This window comes from Drosophila santomea, chromosome X (genome assembly GCF_016746245.2).
Source record: "Drosophila santomea strain STO CAGO 1482 chromosome X, Prin_Dsan_1.1, whole genome shotgun sequence".
Lineage (NCBI taxonomy): Eukaryota > Metazoa > Arthropoda > Insecta > Diptera > Drosophilidae > Drosophila > Drosophila santomea.
Genome location: NC_053021.2, coordinates 13,910,729 through 13,923,755, shown reverse-complemented (window position 1 = coordinate 13,923,755; position 13,027 = coordinate 13,910,729).

The window sequence follows — 13,027 nt, the reverse complement described above, 5'->3', positions numbered from 1 at the left end:
CGGCGGTTGGGCGATGGCCGCATGTTTAATTGGACGCAATTGAAACTAAACTAGCGTAAAATAGAAATAAAAACACATCTAGAATTGCTGCTTGCGGCCATATGGCACAATGGCCCATACAATTTCATTCGTTTCGTTTCGTTTAGTTTCGTTTCGTATAAAAATTAATTACAAATTAATTTACCATAAATTGCAGCAGCGCGCACGTCTCGCTGAATTGTTTGGTCACTCGAGTGGCCCAAAGTTCGCCAAACGCATTACGAGTGCGATTTTGTGGGGACCCCCAAATGTTGGTAGTTGGTACTCGGTAGCGGATGCCCCCTGTACTCATACATATAACGACTGTTCATTAGCGCGTACAGTAGTCACTCGATTTAAGAGGAATTTAATTCAAACTGATAGCCGTTTATTTAAAGCTGCAAATTGCTAGCCAGTTGGGGGATATCAAAAATAAGCAGAAAATATCTCTTTTATTAGAGTGAAAATCGCATAAACCTATTTGTGATAAAAATTTGTTGCCTGGTCAGGTTTTCAGCTGTAAGTTAGTCAAAAAAAGTCGCAAAGCTAAATGATGATTGTTTTATAAAGCTGGAAAGCCAAGCTAACAATCTATATAATTTTTGGGATTTTGATTTCCCAGCGTATAGAATCCTATACTTAGGGAAAAACTTGGAATCTGAATTATTTGGTATTAACCCAACGGAAGTGCATGATATTTCCCAGATTTCCTTGATTTTTGCCATTGTTTGTGCGGATGCAGCAGCCTTGGGGCAAATAGATAAAAATAGGGAAAATAGGGGAAAAGGGGAAGGGAGGCATTGAGGCATCAACCGCATTTTACGAAATGCGGTCAAAGGACTAATTATGCTAAACGCGAAAACCGCAACAACCAGTTAGCCATGGCCAAAATAATAAAATGCGTCCGCTTCTCTTTTTTTTTGTTTTTCGCCACTGCAGTTGTTACTCGATGTAGTGTATTTGAATTTTTCTTCGTGATGCGATAAACCAAAAATTGTGCACGATATTTCAATTAAATTGGAATGCCGATGGCCATGCATATGTAATGCATTATGATTTTGGCCACATTTTAGCTGCATTTTCAGTTGCACACACACACACACACACACACACACAGTGGCCACGCCTTCCAGCGACAGTTTTTGCATTTTAGCAAAAAAAACGATGGGCGGAGCAAAGGGCAGCAGCACATGTAAATAACAGCAAAAGTTTTAATTAAATTGTAAATACAAGTTAATTTTTGTGTACTCTCATGCTCCACACACACACACATACACTCGCACACTTTTGGCAAATCCATTTTATTTAACTTTGTCTATTATTTATCTTTGTGTATGCGCATCGCGCTGAAAATGAGTTATAAATATTTAGTTGTAATTCTTGTTTAGTTTTTGCACTGTTTGCTGCGTCCCAACAATCGAAATCGAAATTAATATTCATGAGCCAGCGGCGCGACCGGTTCAAATTTTAATTAGAAATAAATAATTCCAGCACTTGTTGCTCCACAACTCCACAGCTACACACACACACCAGACACAGCAGACACACATTGCCCCATTCATAATCCTCATCGCATTCAGGTGATTTGCAAGTAATCATGTTGTGCATTTGCAGGCCACACAACGCATATTAATGGCAAAGCACAGGGCCCAAAGCCGATAGTCCAGCACCCAGCGCCCAATGCCCCGTTGCGAATCCTATTCTCCGATCCGGTTTCCAATTCCTGCTTCTTTTCCAGTAATAAACGTGCGTAATCAAGCCAGGGCCAGCTGTATCTGTCTGCATGTCTGGGGCACACAACAAAGGCCAAAGCCGGCGCACATATGAGGCATTGAGTGGCAATGCCCAGTCATTGGAAATCGGCAACAGAAAATCAGTCAGTCAACACAGCGCTGCCAGCCAACCTGTTTGAGCTCATCAGATCGTTTCTCACAAACAGAGAGTTTTGCGTCCAGTCCAGAGACGCAACCTCTGTAAATGTTGCCATTGCAGCTGGCGTACCTCAAGGAAGCGTCTTAGGACCGATACTTTACTCCATCTATACAGCAGACATCCCCAAGCCAAGCTATTATGAAATGACCAATGACAACAGCAAAATGCTGCTGGCCAGCTTCGCTGACGACGTCTGCTTTCTCAGCTCCTCGAACAGTGAGACCGAGTCGTCACAAATGCTGCAAACTTATCTCAACGAATTCGAGAAATGGGCCATGGCGAACAACATCAAAATTAACGAAAGCAAATGCGTAAACGTTTGCTTTACGTTACGCCGTAAAACAACTCCTGCGGTACACATTAATAATGTGGACATAGAGCAAGCAACTAAGGCGAAATACCTAGGCCTCACACTGGACAAACGCCTAACCTTCCGAGATCATATTGCCAGAGTCGTCAAAATGTGCAACCTAAAGCGTAACCAACTATTCTGGATGCTAAATAAGAAAAGCAAACTACCTTTAAGATGCAAGCGTCAGATTTATCAGCAAATTATCGCACCTACTTGGAGATACGGCATCCAAATTTGGGGAGTGGCGGCTGCGTCCCACCGAAAACGATTCCAAACCGTCCAGAACAAAACATTAAGACAAATCACTGGCTGTGACTGGTTCGTTAGCGGCCAAACGCTTCACAATGATTTAAACCTGAGCCTTGTTGAAGACCAAATCTCGTTCTTCTCAAGCAGATACAACGATCGACTAACTGCCCACCGTAATCGTCTCGCCCGGAGATTACAGGGGGCTATCCCAATTCGCAGGCTCAAAAGAAGACATTTTGGGCTGCTTCTAAGATGATAGTATGAATATATTATTTACCTGAAACCTCACTACTCGAAATTTGACCTATTCCTATATATTAAGATGAAAACAAATTATATTTTATAATTAAGAGATTATTTACTTAAGACAACATTTAGGTTAAAGGCTTTAATTGACCTGTTCCTGAATAATATTAAATAAAGATGTTAATTAATTTAAAAAAACTACAATTACATAACAATCACAGATAACATATAGGAATTAAGATAAGCGTCAGCTTCTGCTGACCCTTGTCACAGGAGATCGGGATATGAGATCCCTCGGTTGTCTTCTATTCAGCCTTCTTAGTGGGCGAGATCTATTTAGAGCGCTGGCCAGCCGATTTCTGTGGTGCTCAGCTGAAGTGCATGAATTTTCAGTTGTATACTTTTGGGATGCCCTAATAAATTATTGCTGCGACCAACTTTCCGTTGCATACCTTTAGGATGTGTCATAAAACGTTGACCAGCAGATCATGAATTTTTCGTTGCATACTTTTGGGCTGATGGAAGAGATGAGATCAGCTAATCGTTAATTTTTTCGTTGCCTACTTTCGGGGGCTGCGTGATTTTAAATTCTGCAAAGTCACCTCCTGACATTTCTGTTTGCCTGGTATCTGAAATCCAGAATTTCTCAATTTTACCACAAAAACTCGGCTTAAAAGTCCGGTTTTGGCCCATTTTATTGTTTTATGCACCAGGCAATCATAATTAGCAGTAGGTGGCTACTTAAATCGAAATGTTCGTTGGCCACTTGCTGACATTTCTGTTTGCCTGGTATCTGAAATTCGAAATATCTCCATTTTTCGGCTTAAAAGTCCGGTTTTTGGCCCATTTTATTGTTTTGTGCACCAGGCAGTCATAATAAGCAGTAGGTGGCTACTTAAATCGAAATATTCGTTGGCCACTTCCTGACATTTTTGTTTGCCTGGTATCTGAAATTCGAAATATCTCCATTTTTCGGCTTAAAAGTCCGGTTTTTGGGACATTTCATTGTTTTATGCACCAGGCAATCATAATTAGCAGTAGGTGGCTACTTAAATCGAAATGTTCGTTGGCCACTTCCTGACATTTTTGTTTGCCTGGTATCTGAAATCGAGAATCTCTCAATTTTACCACAAAAACTCGGCTTAAAAGTCCGGTTTTTGGCCCATTTTATTGTTTTATGCACCAGGCAATCATAATTAGCAGTAGGTGGCTACTTAAATCGAAATGTTCGTTGGCCACTTACTGACATTTCTGTTTGCCTGGTATCTGAAATTCGAAATATCTCCATTTTTCGGCTTAAAAGTCCGGTTTTTGGCCCATTTTATTGTTTTATGCACCAGGCAATCATAATTAGCAGTAGGTGGCTACTTAAATCGAAATGTTCGTTGGCCACTTACTGACATTTCTGTTTGCCTGGTATCTGAAATTCGAAATATCTCCATTTTTCGGCTTAAAAGTCCGGTTTTTGGCCCATTTTATTGTTTTATGCACCAGGCAATCATAATTAGCAGTAGGTGGCTACTTAAATCGAAATGTTCGTTGGCCACTTACTGACATTTCTGTTTGCCTGGTATCTGAAATTCGAAATATCTCCATTTTTCGGCTTAAAAGTCCGGTTTTTGGCCCATTTTATTGTTTTGTGCACCAGGCAATCATAATTAGCAGTAGGTGGCTACTTAAATCGAAATGATCGTTGGCCACTTGCTGACATTTCTGTTTGCCTGGTATCTGAAATTCGAAATATCTCCATTTTTCGGCTTAAAAGTCCGGTTTTTGGGACATTTCATTGTTTTATGCACCAGGCAATCATAATTAGCAGTAGGTGGCTACTTAAATCGAAATGATCGTTGGCCACTTGCTGACATTTCTGTTTGCCTGGTATCTGAAATCCAGAATTTCTCAATTTTACCACAAAAACTCGGCTTAAAAGTCCGGTTTTTGGCCCATTTTATTGTTTTATGCACCAGGCAGTCATAATAAGCAGTAGGTGGCTACTTAAATCGAAATATTCGTTGGCCACTTCCTGACATTTTTGTTTGCCTGGTATCTGAAATTCGAAATATCTCCATTTTTCGGCTTAAAAGTCCGGTTTTTGGGACATTTCATTGTTTTATGCACCAGGCAATCATAATTAGCAGTAGGTGGCAACTTAAATCGAAATGTTCGTTGGCCACTTACTGACATTTCTGTTTGCCTGGTATCTAAAATTCGAAATATCTCCATTTTTCGGCTTAAAAGTCCGGTTTTTGGGACATTTCATTGTTTTATGCACCAGGCAATCATAATTAGCAGTAGGTGGCAACTTAAATCGAAATGTTCGTTGGCCACTTACTGACATTTCTGTTTGCCTGGTATCTAAAATTCGAAATATCTCCATTTTTCGGCTTAAAAGTCCGGTTTTTGGCCCATTTTATTGTTTTGTGCACCAGGCAGTCATAATAAGCAGTAGGTGGCTATTAAATCGAAATGATCGTTGGCCACTTCCTGACATTTCTGTTTGCCTGGTATCTGAAATCGAGAATCTCTCAATTTTACCACCAAAACTCGGCTTAAAAGTCCGGTTTTTGGGACATTTCATTGTTTTATGCACCAGGCAATCATAATTAGCAGTAGGTGGCTACTTAAATCGAAATGATCGTTGGCCACTTGCTGACATTTTTGTTTGCCTGGTATCTGAAATTCGAAATATCTCCATTTTTCGGCTTAAAAGTCCGGTTTTTGGGACATTTCATTGTTTTATGCACCAGGCAATCATAATTAGCAGTAGGTGGCTACTTAAATCGAAATGATCTTTGGCCACTTCCCGACATTTCTGTTTGCCTGGTATCTGAAATCGAGAATCTCTCAATTTTACCACCAAAACTCGGCTTAAAAGTCCGGTTTTTGGGACATTTCATTGTTTTATGCACCAGGCAATCATAATTAGCAGTAGGTGGCTACTTAAATCGAAATGTTCGTTGGCCACTTCCTGACATTTTTGTTTGCCTGGTATCTGAAATCGAGAATCTCTCAATTTTACCACAAAAACTCGGCTTAAAAGTCCGGTTTTTGGCCCATTTTATTGTTTTGTGCACCAGGCAGTCATAATAAGCAGTAGGTGGCTACTTAAATCGAAATGTTCGTTGGCCACTTCCTGATATTTCTGTTCGGCTGGTATCTGAAATTCGAAATGTCTTCATTTTTCGAACAAAACTCGGCTTAAAAGTCGGGTTTTTGGCACATTTCGTTGTTTTATGCACCAGGCAATCATAATTAGCAGTAGGTGGCTACTTAAATCGAAATGTTCGTTGGCCACTTCCTGATATTTCTGTTTGCCTGGTATCTGAAATTCGAAATATCTCCATTTTTCGGCTTAAAAGTCCGGTTTTTGGCCCATTTTATTGTTTTGTGCACCAGGCAGTCATAATAAGCAGTAGGTGGCTACTTAAATCGAAATATTAGTTGGCCACTTCCTGACATTTCTGTTTGCCTGGTATCTAAAATTCGAAATATCTCCATTTTTCGGCTTAAAAGTCCGGTTTTTGGCCCATTTTATTGTTTTGTGCACCAGGCAGTCATAATAAGCAGTAGGTGGCTATTAAATCGAAATGATCGTTGGCCACTTCCTGACATTTCTGTTTGCCTGGTATCTGAAATCGAGAATCTCTCAATTTTACCACCAAAACTCGGCTTAAAAGTCCGGTTTTTGGGACATTTCATTGTTTTATGCACCAGGCAATCATAATTAGCAGTAGGTGGCTACTTAAATCGAAATGATCTTTGGCCACTTCCCGACATTTCTGTTTGCCTGGTATCTGAAATCGAGAATCTCTCAATTTTACCACCAAAACTCGGCTTAAAAGTCCGGTTTTTGGGACATTTCATTGTTTTATGCACCAGGCAATCATAATTAGCAGTAGGTGGCTACTTAAATCGAAATGTTCGTTGGCCACTTCCTGACATTTTTGTTTGCCTGGTATCTGAAATCGAGAATCTCTCAATTTTACCACAAAAACTCGGCTTAAAAGTCCGGTTTTTGGCCCATTTTATTGTTTTGTGCACCAGGCAGTCATAATAAGCAGTAGGTGGCTACTTAAATCGAAATGTTCGTTGGCCACTTCCTGATATTTCTGTTTGCCTGGTATCTGAAATTCGAAATATCTCAATTTTTCGGCTTAAAAGTCCGGTTTTTGGGACATTTCATTGTTTTATGCACCAGGCAATCATAATTAGCAGTAGGTGGCTACTTAAATCGAAATGATCTTTGGCCACTTCCTGACATTTCTGTTTGCCTGGTATCTGAAATCGAGAATCTCTCAATTTTACCACCAAAACTCGGCTTAAAAGTCCGGTTTTTGGGACATTTCATTGTTTTATGCACCAGGCAATCATAATTAGCAGTAGGTGGCTACTTAAATCGAAATGATCGTTGGCCACTTGCTGACATTTCTGTTTGCCTGGTATCTGAAATTCGAAATATCTCCATTTTTCGGCTTAAAAGTCCGGTTTTTGGCCCATTTTATTGTTTTATGCACCAGGCAATCATAATTAGCAGTAGGTGGCTACTTAAATCGAAATGTTCGTTGGCCACTTACTGACATTTCTGTTTGCCTGGTATCTGAAATTCGAAATATCTCCATTTTTCGGCTTAAAAGTCCGGTTTTTGGCCCATTTTATTGTTTTGTGCACCAGGCAATCATAATTAGCAGTAGGTGGCTACTTAAATCGAAATGATCGTTGGCCACTTGCTGACATTTCTGTTTGCCTGGTATCTGAAATTCGAAATATCTCCATTTTTCGGCTTAAAAGTCCGGTTTTTGGCCCATTTTATTGTTTTATGCACCAGGCAATCATAATTAGCAGTAGGTGGCTACTTAAATCGAAATGTTCGTTGGCCACTTCCTGATATTTCTGTTTGCCTGGTATCTGAAATTCGAAATATCTCCATTTTTCGGCTTAAAAGTCCGGTTTTTGGCCCATTTTATTGTTTTGTGCACCAGGCAGTCATAATAAGCAGTAGGTGGCTACTTAAATCGAAATATTCGTTGGCCACTTCCTGACATTTTTGTTTGCCTGGTATCTGAAATTCGAAATATCTCCATTTTTCGGCTTAAAAGTCCGGTTTTTGGGACATTTCATTGTTTTATGCACCAGGCAATCATAATTAGCAGTAGGTGGCTACTTAAATCGAAATGTTCGTTGGCCACTTCCTGACATTTTTGTTTGCCTGGTATCTGAAATCGAGAATCTCTCAATTTTACCACAAAAACTCGGCTTAAAAGTCCGGTTTTTGGCCCATTTTATTGTTTTGTGCACCAGGCAGTCATAATAAGCAGTAGGTGGCTACTTAAATCGAAATGATCTTTGGCCACTTCCTGACATTTCTGTTTGCCTGGTATCTGAAATCGAGAATCTCTTAATTTTACCACCAAAACTCGGCTTAAAAGTCCGGTTTTTGGGACATTTCATTGTTTTATGCACCAGGCAATCATAATTAGCAGTAGGTGGCTACTTAAATCGAAATGATCGTTGGCCACTTGCTGACATTTCTGTTTGCCTGGTATCTGAAATCCAGAATTTCTCAATTTTACCACAAAAACTCGGCTTAAAAGTCCGGTTTTTGGGACATTTCATTGTTTTATGCACCAGGCAATCATAATTAGCAGTAGGTGGCTACTTAAATCGAAATGATCGTTGGCCACAATCGAAATGTTCGTTGGCCACTTACTGACATTTCTGTTTGCCTGGTATCTGAAATTCGAAATATCTCCATTTTTCGGCTTAAAAGTCCGGTTTTTGGCCCATTTTATTGTTTTATGCACCAGGCAATCATAATTAGCAGTAGGTGGCTACTTAAATCGAAATGTTCGTTGGCCACTTCCTGACATTTTTGTTTGCCTGGTATCTGAAATCGAGAATCTCTCAATTTTACCACAAAAACTCGGCTTAAAAGTCCGGTTTTTGGCCCATTTTATTGTTTTGTGCACCAGGCAGTCATAATAAGCAGTAGGTGGCTACTTAAATCGAAATGTTCGTTGGCCACTTCCTGATATTTCTGTTTGCCTGGTATCTGAAATTCGAAATATCTCAATTTTTCGGCTTAAAAGTCCGGTTTTTGGGACATTTCATTGTTTTATGCACCAGGCAATCATAATTAGCAGTAGGTGGCTACTTAAATCGAAATGATCTTTGGCCACTTCCTGACATTTCTGTTTGCCTGGTATCTGAAATCGAGAATCTCTCAATTTTACCACCAAAACTCGGCTTAAAAGTCCGGTTTTTGGGACATTTCATTGTTTTATGCACCAGGCAATCATAATTAGCAGTAGGTGGCTACTTAAATCGAAATGATCGTTGGCCACTTGCTGACATTTCTGTTTGCCTGGTATCTGAAATCCAGAATTTCTCAATTTTACCACAAAAACTCGGCTTAAAAGTCCGGTTTTTGGGACATTTCATTGTTTTATGCACCAGGCAATCATAATTAGCAGTAGGTGGCTACTTAAATCGAAATGATCGTTGGCCACTTGCTGACATTTCTGTTTGCCTGGTATCTGAAATTCGAAATATCTCCATTTTTCGGCTTAAAAGTCCGGTTTTTGGCCCATTTTATTGTTTTATGCACCAGGCAATCATAATTAGCAGTAGGTGGCTACTTAAATCGAAATGTTCGTTGGCCACTTACTGACATTTCTGTTTGCCTGGTATCTGAAATTCGAAATATCTCCATTTTTCGGCTTAAAAGTCCGGTTTTTGGCCCATTTTATTGTTTTGTGCACCAGGCAATCATAATTAGCAGTAGGTGGCTACTTAAATCGAAATGATCGTTGGCCACTTGCTGACATTTCTGTTTGCCTGGTATCTGAAATTCGAAATATCTCCATTTTTCGGCTTAAAAGTCCGGTTTTTGGCCCATTTTATTGTTTTATGCACCAGGCAATCATAATTAGCAGTAGGTGGCTACTTAAATCGAAATGTTCGTTGGCCACTTCCTGATATTTCTGTTGTCTATTTAAGAGCTAAATAAAATTCATATTTTCTAAATCTTATGCACATTTTTTTGTGCAGTGTATGTACTGGCACCTGCCTGCCCCTTTTGCCGGGTGTAATATTTGATTTTGATTGAAGTGCAGTCAGGCTTGTGCGGCCAAGGAAAAATCGCACGAGACCTTCTGCCTGTTGCCTATTCAGGACCTGTCAGTCCGGAGTCCTGCCTCCCGCATCCCGCATCCCGCATCCCTCGCCCCGAGTTCGTAGTCCGTAGTTCAAGACGAACGCATAATGAGTGCCAGCCAAAGCCGGAGAGACGGGCTGCACACACACAAAAAAAACAAAATAGAAAATGAAAAAAGAAGAAGGAAATGCATTATAATGCCGCCTGCCAACCGACATGAACGTGAGCGAACGCCTCCGGTTCCCCGTGTCCCGGCTCCCCCCTGAGTCCTCCTGGGACTCCATTTAAGCTACGTGACCAACAGGCCAGGACTGCAGCCAAGGATGCGTGGAAACCGGTTCACAGACACTCCGGAAAACGAGTCCAATATGTGTTGTTTTCCCCCATTGACTATACCGATTGCTTGCTAATTCTGGCATAGGAATGCCATAGTTATTGTAATAATGAATGATGGCCTTTAACACAATTAATTTGTAGACTTCCAATTTTTGAAGTTGCAGAGTATTGCCTTTCAGTTGGAGGAACTAGTTCGCTTACCAAGACGGCACTGGGATTGGGAACTGGAATCTGTGAACCCTTTTGCCGAGCTGACAGACATCCTGCGCCCGCAGCCGAAACACGTTGAGCTCCTTTCAGCCCGGAGCTAAGCCATCTCAGACTTGGATTCGGACTGCGATCCCGCATCGCACTGTTTCCCCTCCCATTTCCCCGCCTCAAAATAGATGCGGTTGCTGCTGCTGCTGCTGCTGCGGCTGCTGCTGCACTTCTTCAGCTTCGACTTTCTCCACTTTTTACACGCCAGGCAATTTTATGGGCTGCATAAATCAGAGATGCCCCCGCCAATCCGGCAAGTCGTCTGTGGGCGTGGCAGGCAATTTATACATCACGACGTTATTATTTGCCTGCCTTCCCTTCCTCCCCTTCCTCCCCCCGGCGCCCCAAACCCCAAAAACTATATACTCGTACATACGTATATATAGTTTAGGCCTTGGTAATTGCCGACACTTGCTGCGCATGAAAATTTAAAACGCAACAAATGAAAGAAAATGTTTCGACTTTTTTCAGCATTTTATTTTTTTTTAATTTTTTGCACCCTACACATTTCCAAGTGGCTTTCTGGTTTTGACTGCGAATTAAGGATGGGGGGAAGAAAAGGCGAAGGGGACGAAGGACGAAGGACGAAGGATGAGGCCGGCACTCTGGGCCACAATTTGTTTTGGCCCGTTTTTATTTGGCTGTCTGAAGCTGGCGCTGCGAAGAAAAAACATTTAGGCAACTTGGCCCTTTGAAGGCTCGTGGTCATAAATTCCGTTCTCACCACATTTTCCCAGCCGCCTTTCCTCCTGCGACTCCTGCGACTCCTGCGTTTTTCATTTATTCGTTTTCCTTGCACACTTTTTTGTTTGCCATTGGCAAGGGGCCGGCACAAACATTTTCGTCTGCCAAGGTGCAAAAAACTGTGCCAGCATCAAGCAAGTCAGCCAAGGCAGCTAAAAATTAAGTTCCTTCAAGAGAAAGTCGAAAATTTAATGCTCTGTAGTCATTAAATACTGTACATACTTCGTGGAATATTATACAAAATATAGGTAAAATTAAGACAACTATAAAATTGGTTAATCTTACAGTATGCTTGTTGGCACAGAAGAAAAGATACAACCAGAAGATTTAAACAATTAAGTTCGAGAAGCCTACAATTAGATTAGGAAAACCTTGTTAATGTATGTTGCATATACTTCAATTTGGAATTTGGAATACTGCAACAGGCTGCATGTGTAATAACACTGCAAGTAGCTCCATCTGGATCGGCATGTCCTGCCAGAGGAAAACCCAAACAAAGCATATTTCCGAGTTGACTTTGCCTTGGTCCTTCCTTTTGGTTTCGGACCACGCCTCCTTGCTCTTTGGCTCTGTGGCTCTTTGGGCAGGGGAGGGGGTGTGCGTTGGAAGGGAAATAAGGAATCTAAAATGATAATAAAATATTCATATTAATCTGCTTGGCTCATAAAATATTCAGCTGCGTAATTGTTGGCATTACGTTCGAGTCGAGATCCGGGGCAGCCAGCTATGACGACAGTCGTGCCAGGATTGTCGGGAGTGCCATCATCATCATCAGCAACTCCCCGCCCGCAGAGGAAATGCCAGGGAAAATCTTACAAGTTTTGTAATTTACACCTGGCTGCTCACCTGCCTGCTCCCCCCCACCCCTCTCCCTCCCGCATAAAAAGCAGCATGTCCAAAAATTTGCTTTAAGCGTGGAATCAGTGGTGAAAGTGTGTACGACAAACAAACGGAATAATTTCACATGCTGCAGTTGAAAAAAACACGCTTTTACACACTGAGTTCAATGGAGATTAAATACTTAAAAAATTGCATAAAGTAAATAGTAAAATACATTAATCCTTAATAAACATGGTAAATATATTAAATCATATTAAATCCTTACAAAACAGCATCAAAGAGTATAATATATTTAATCATCATATATTTAAGCATCAAATAGTACAATATATTAAAACCCTTAAAAAAAGCATAAATTATATAATAGTATGATATATTTATATATCTATATAATAATAATATAATATAATAATATCTATATATAATATATTTAATCCTTAAATAATAACATCAAATAGTAATATATTTAATACTTAAAAAAAGCATACAATAGTAAAGTATATTTAATGCTTAAAAAATAGCATCAATATATTTAATCTTCGGACAATAGCATTAATATTATAATACATTAAAACATACAAAAATAGCATGAAGTAATCTTATATTGAGTCCCTAAACAATAGTCTAAAATAATAGAAATTAATACTTTATTACGTAAAAAGCTGATTGCAAAAATACGCTCCATCGCCAAACTCAAAGGGGAAAAGGACTCAAAGGACGAGTTGAGTAAACAAAGGAAAATCGAGGAAGCGAAACCAATGCCAGTCATCGGCAATCCCATTAAGCTATTCATAATTGCTCATCATTTTGGCTGATTTCATTAGCATATGTAACATTTTAATTTGATGTGGGAAGCCGCCACTCGCCCCCCTTTCCCCCTTCCCCCTTCCCTTGTAACC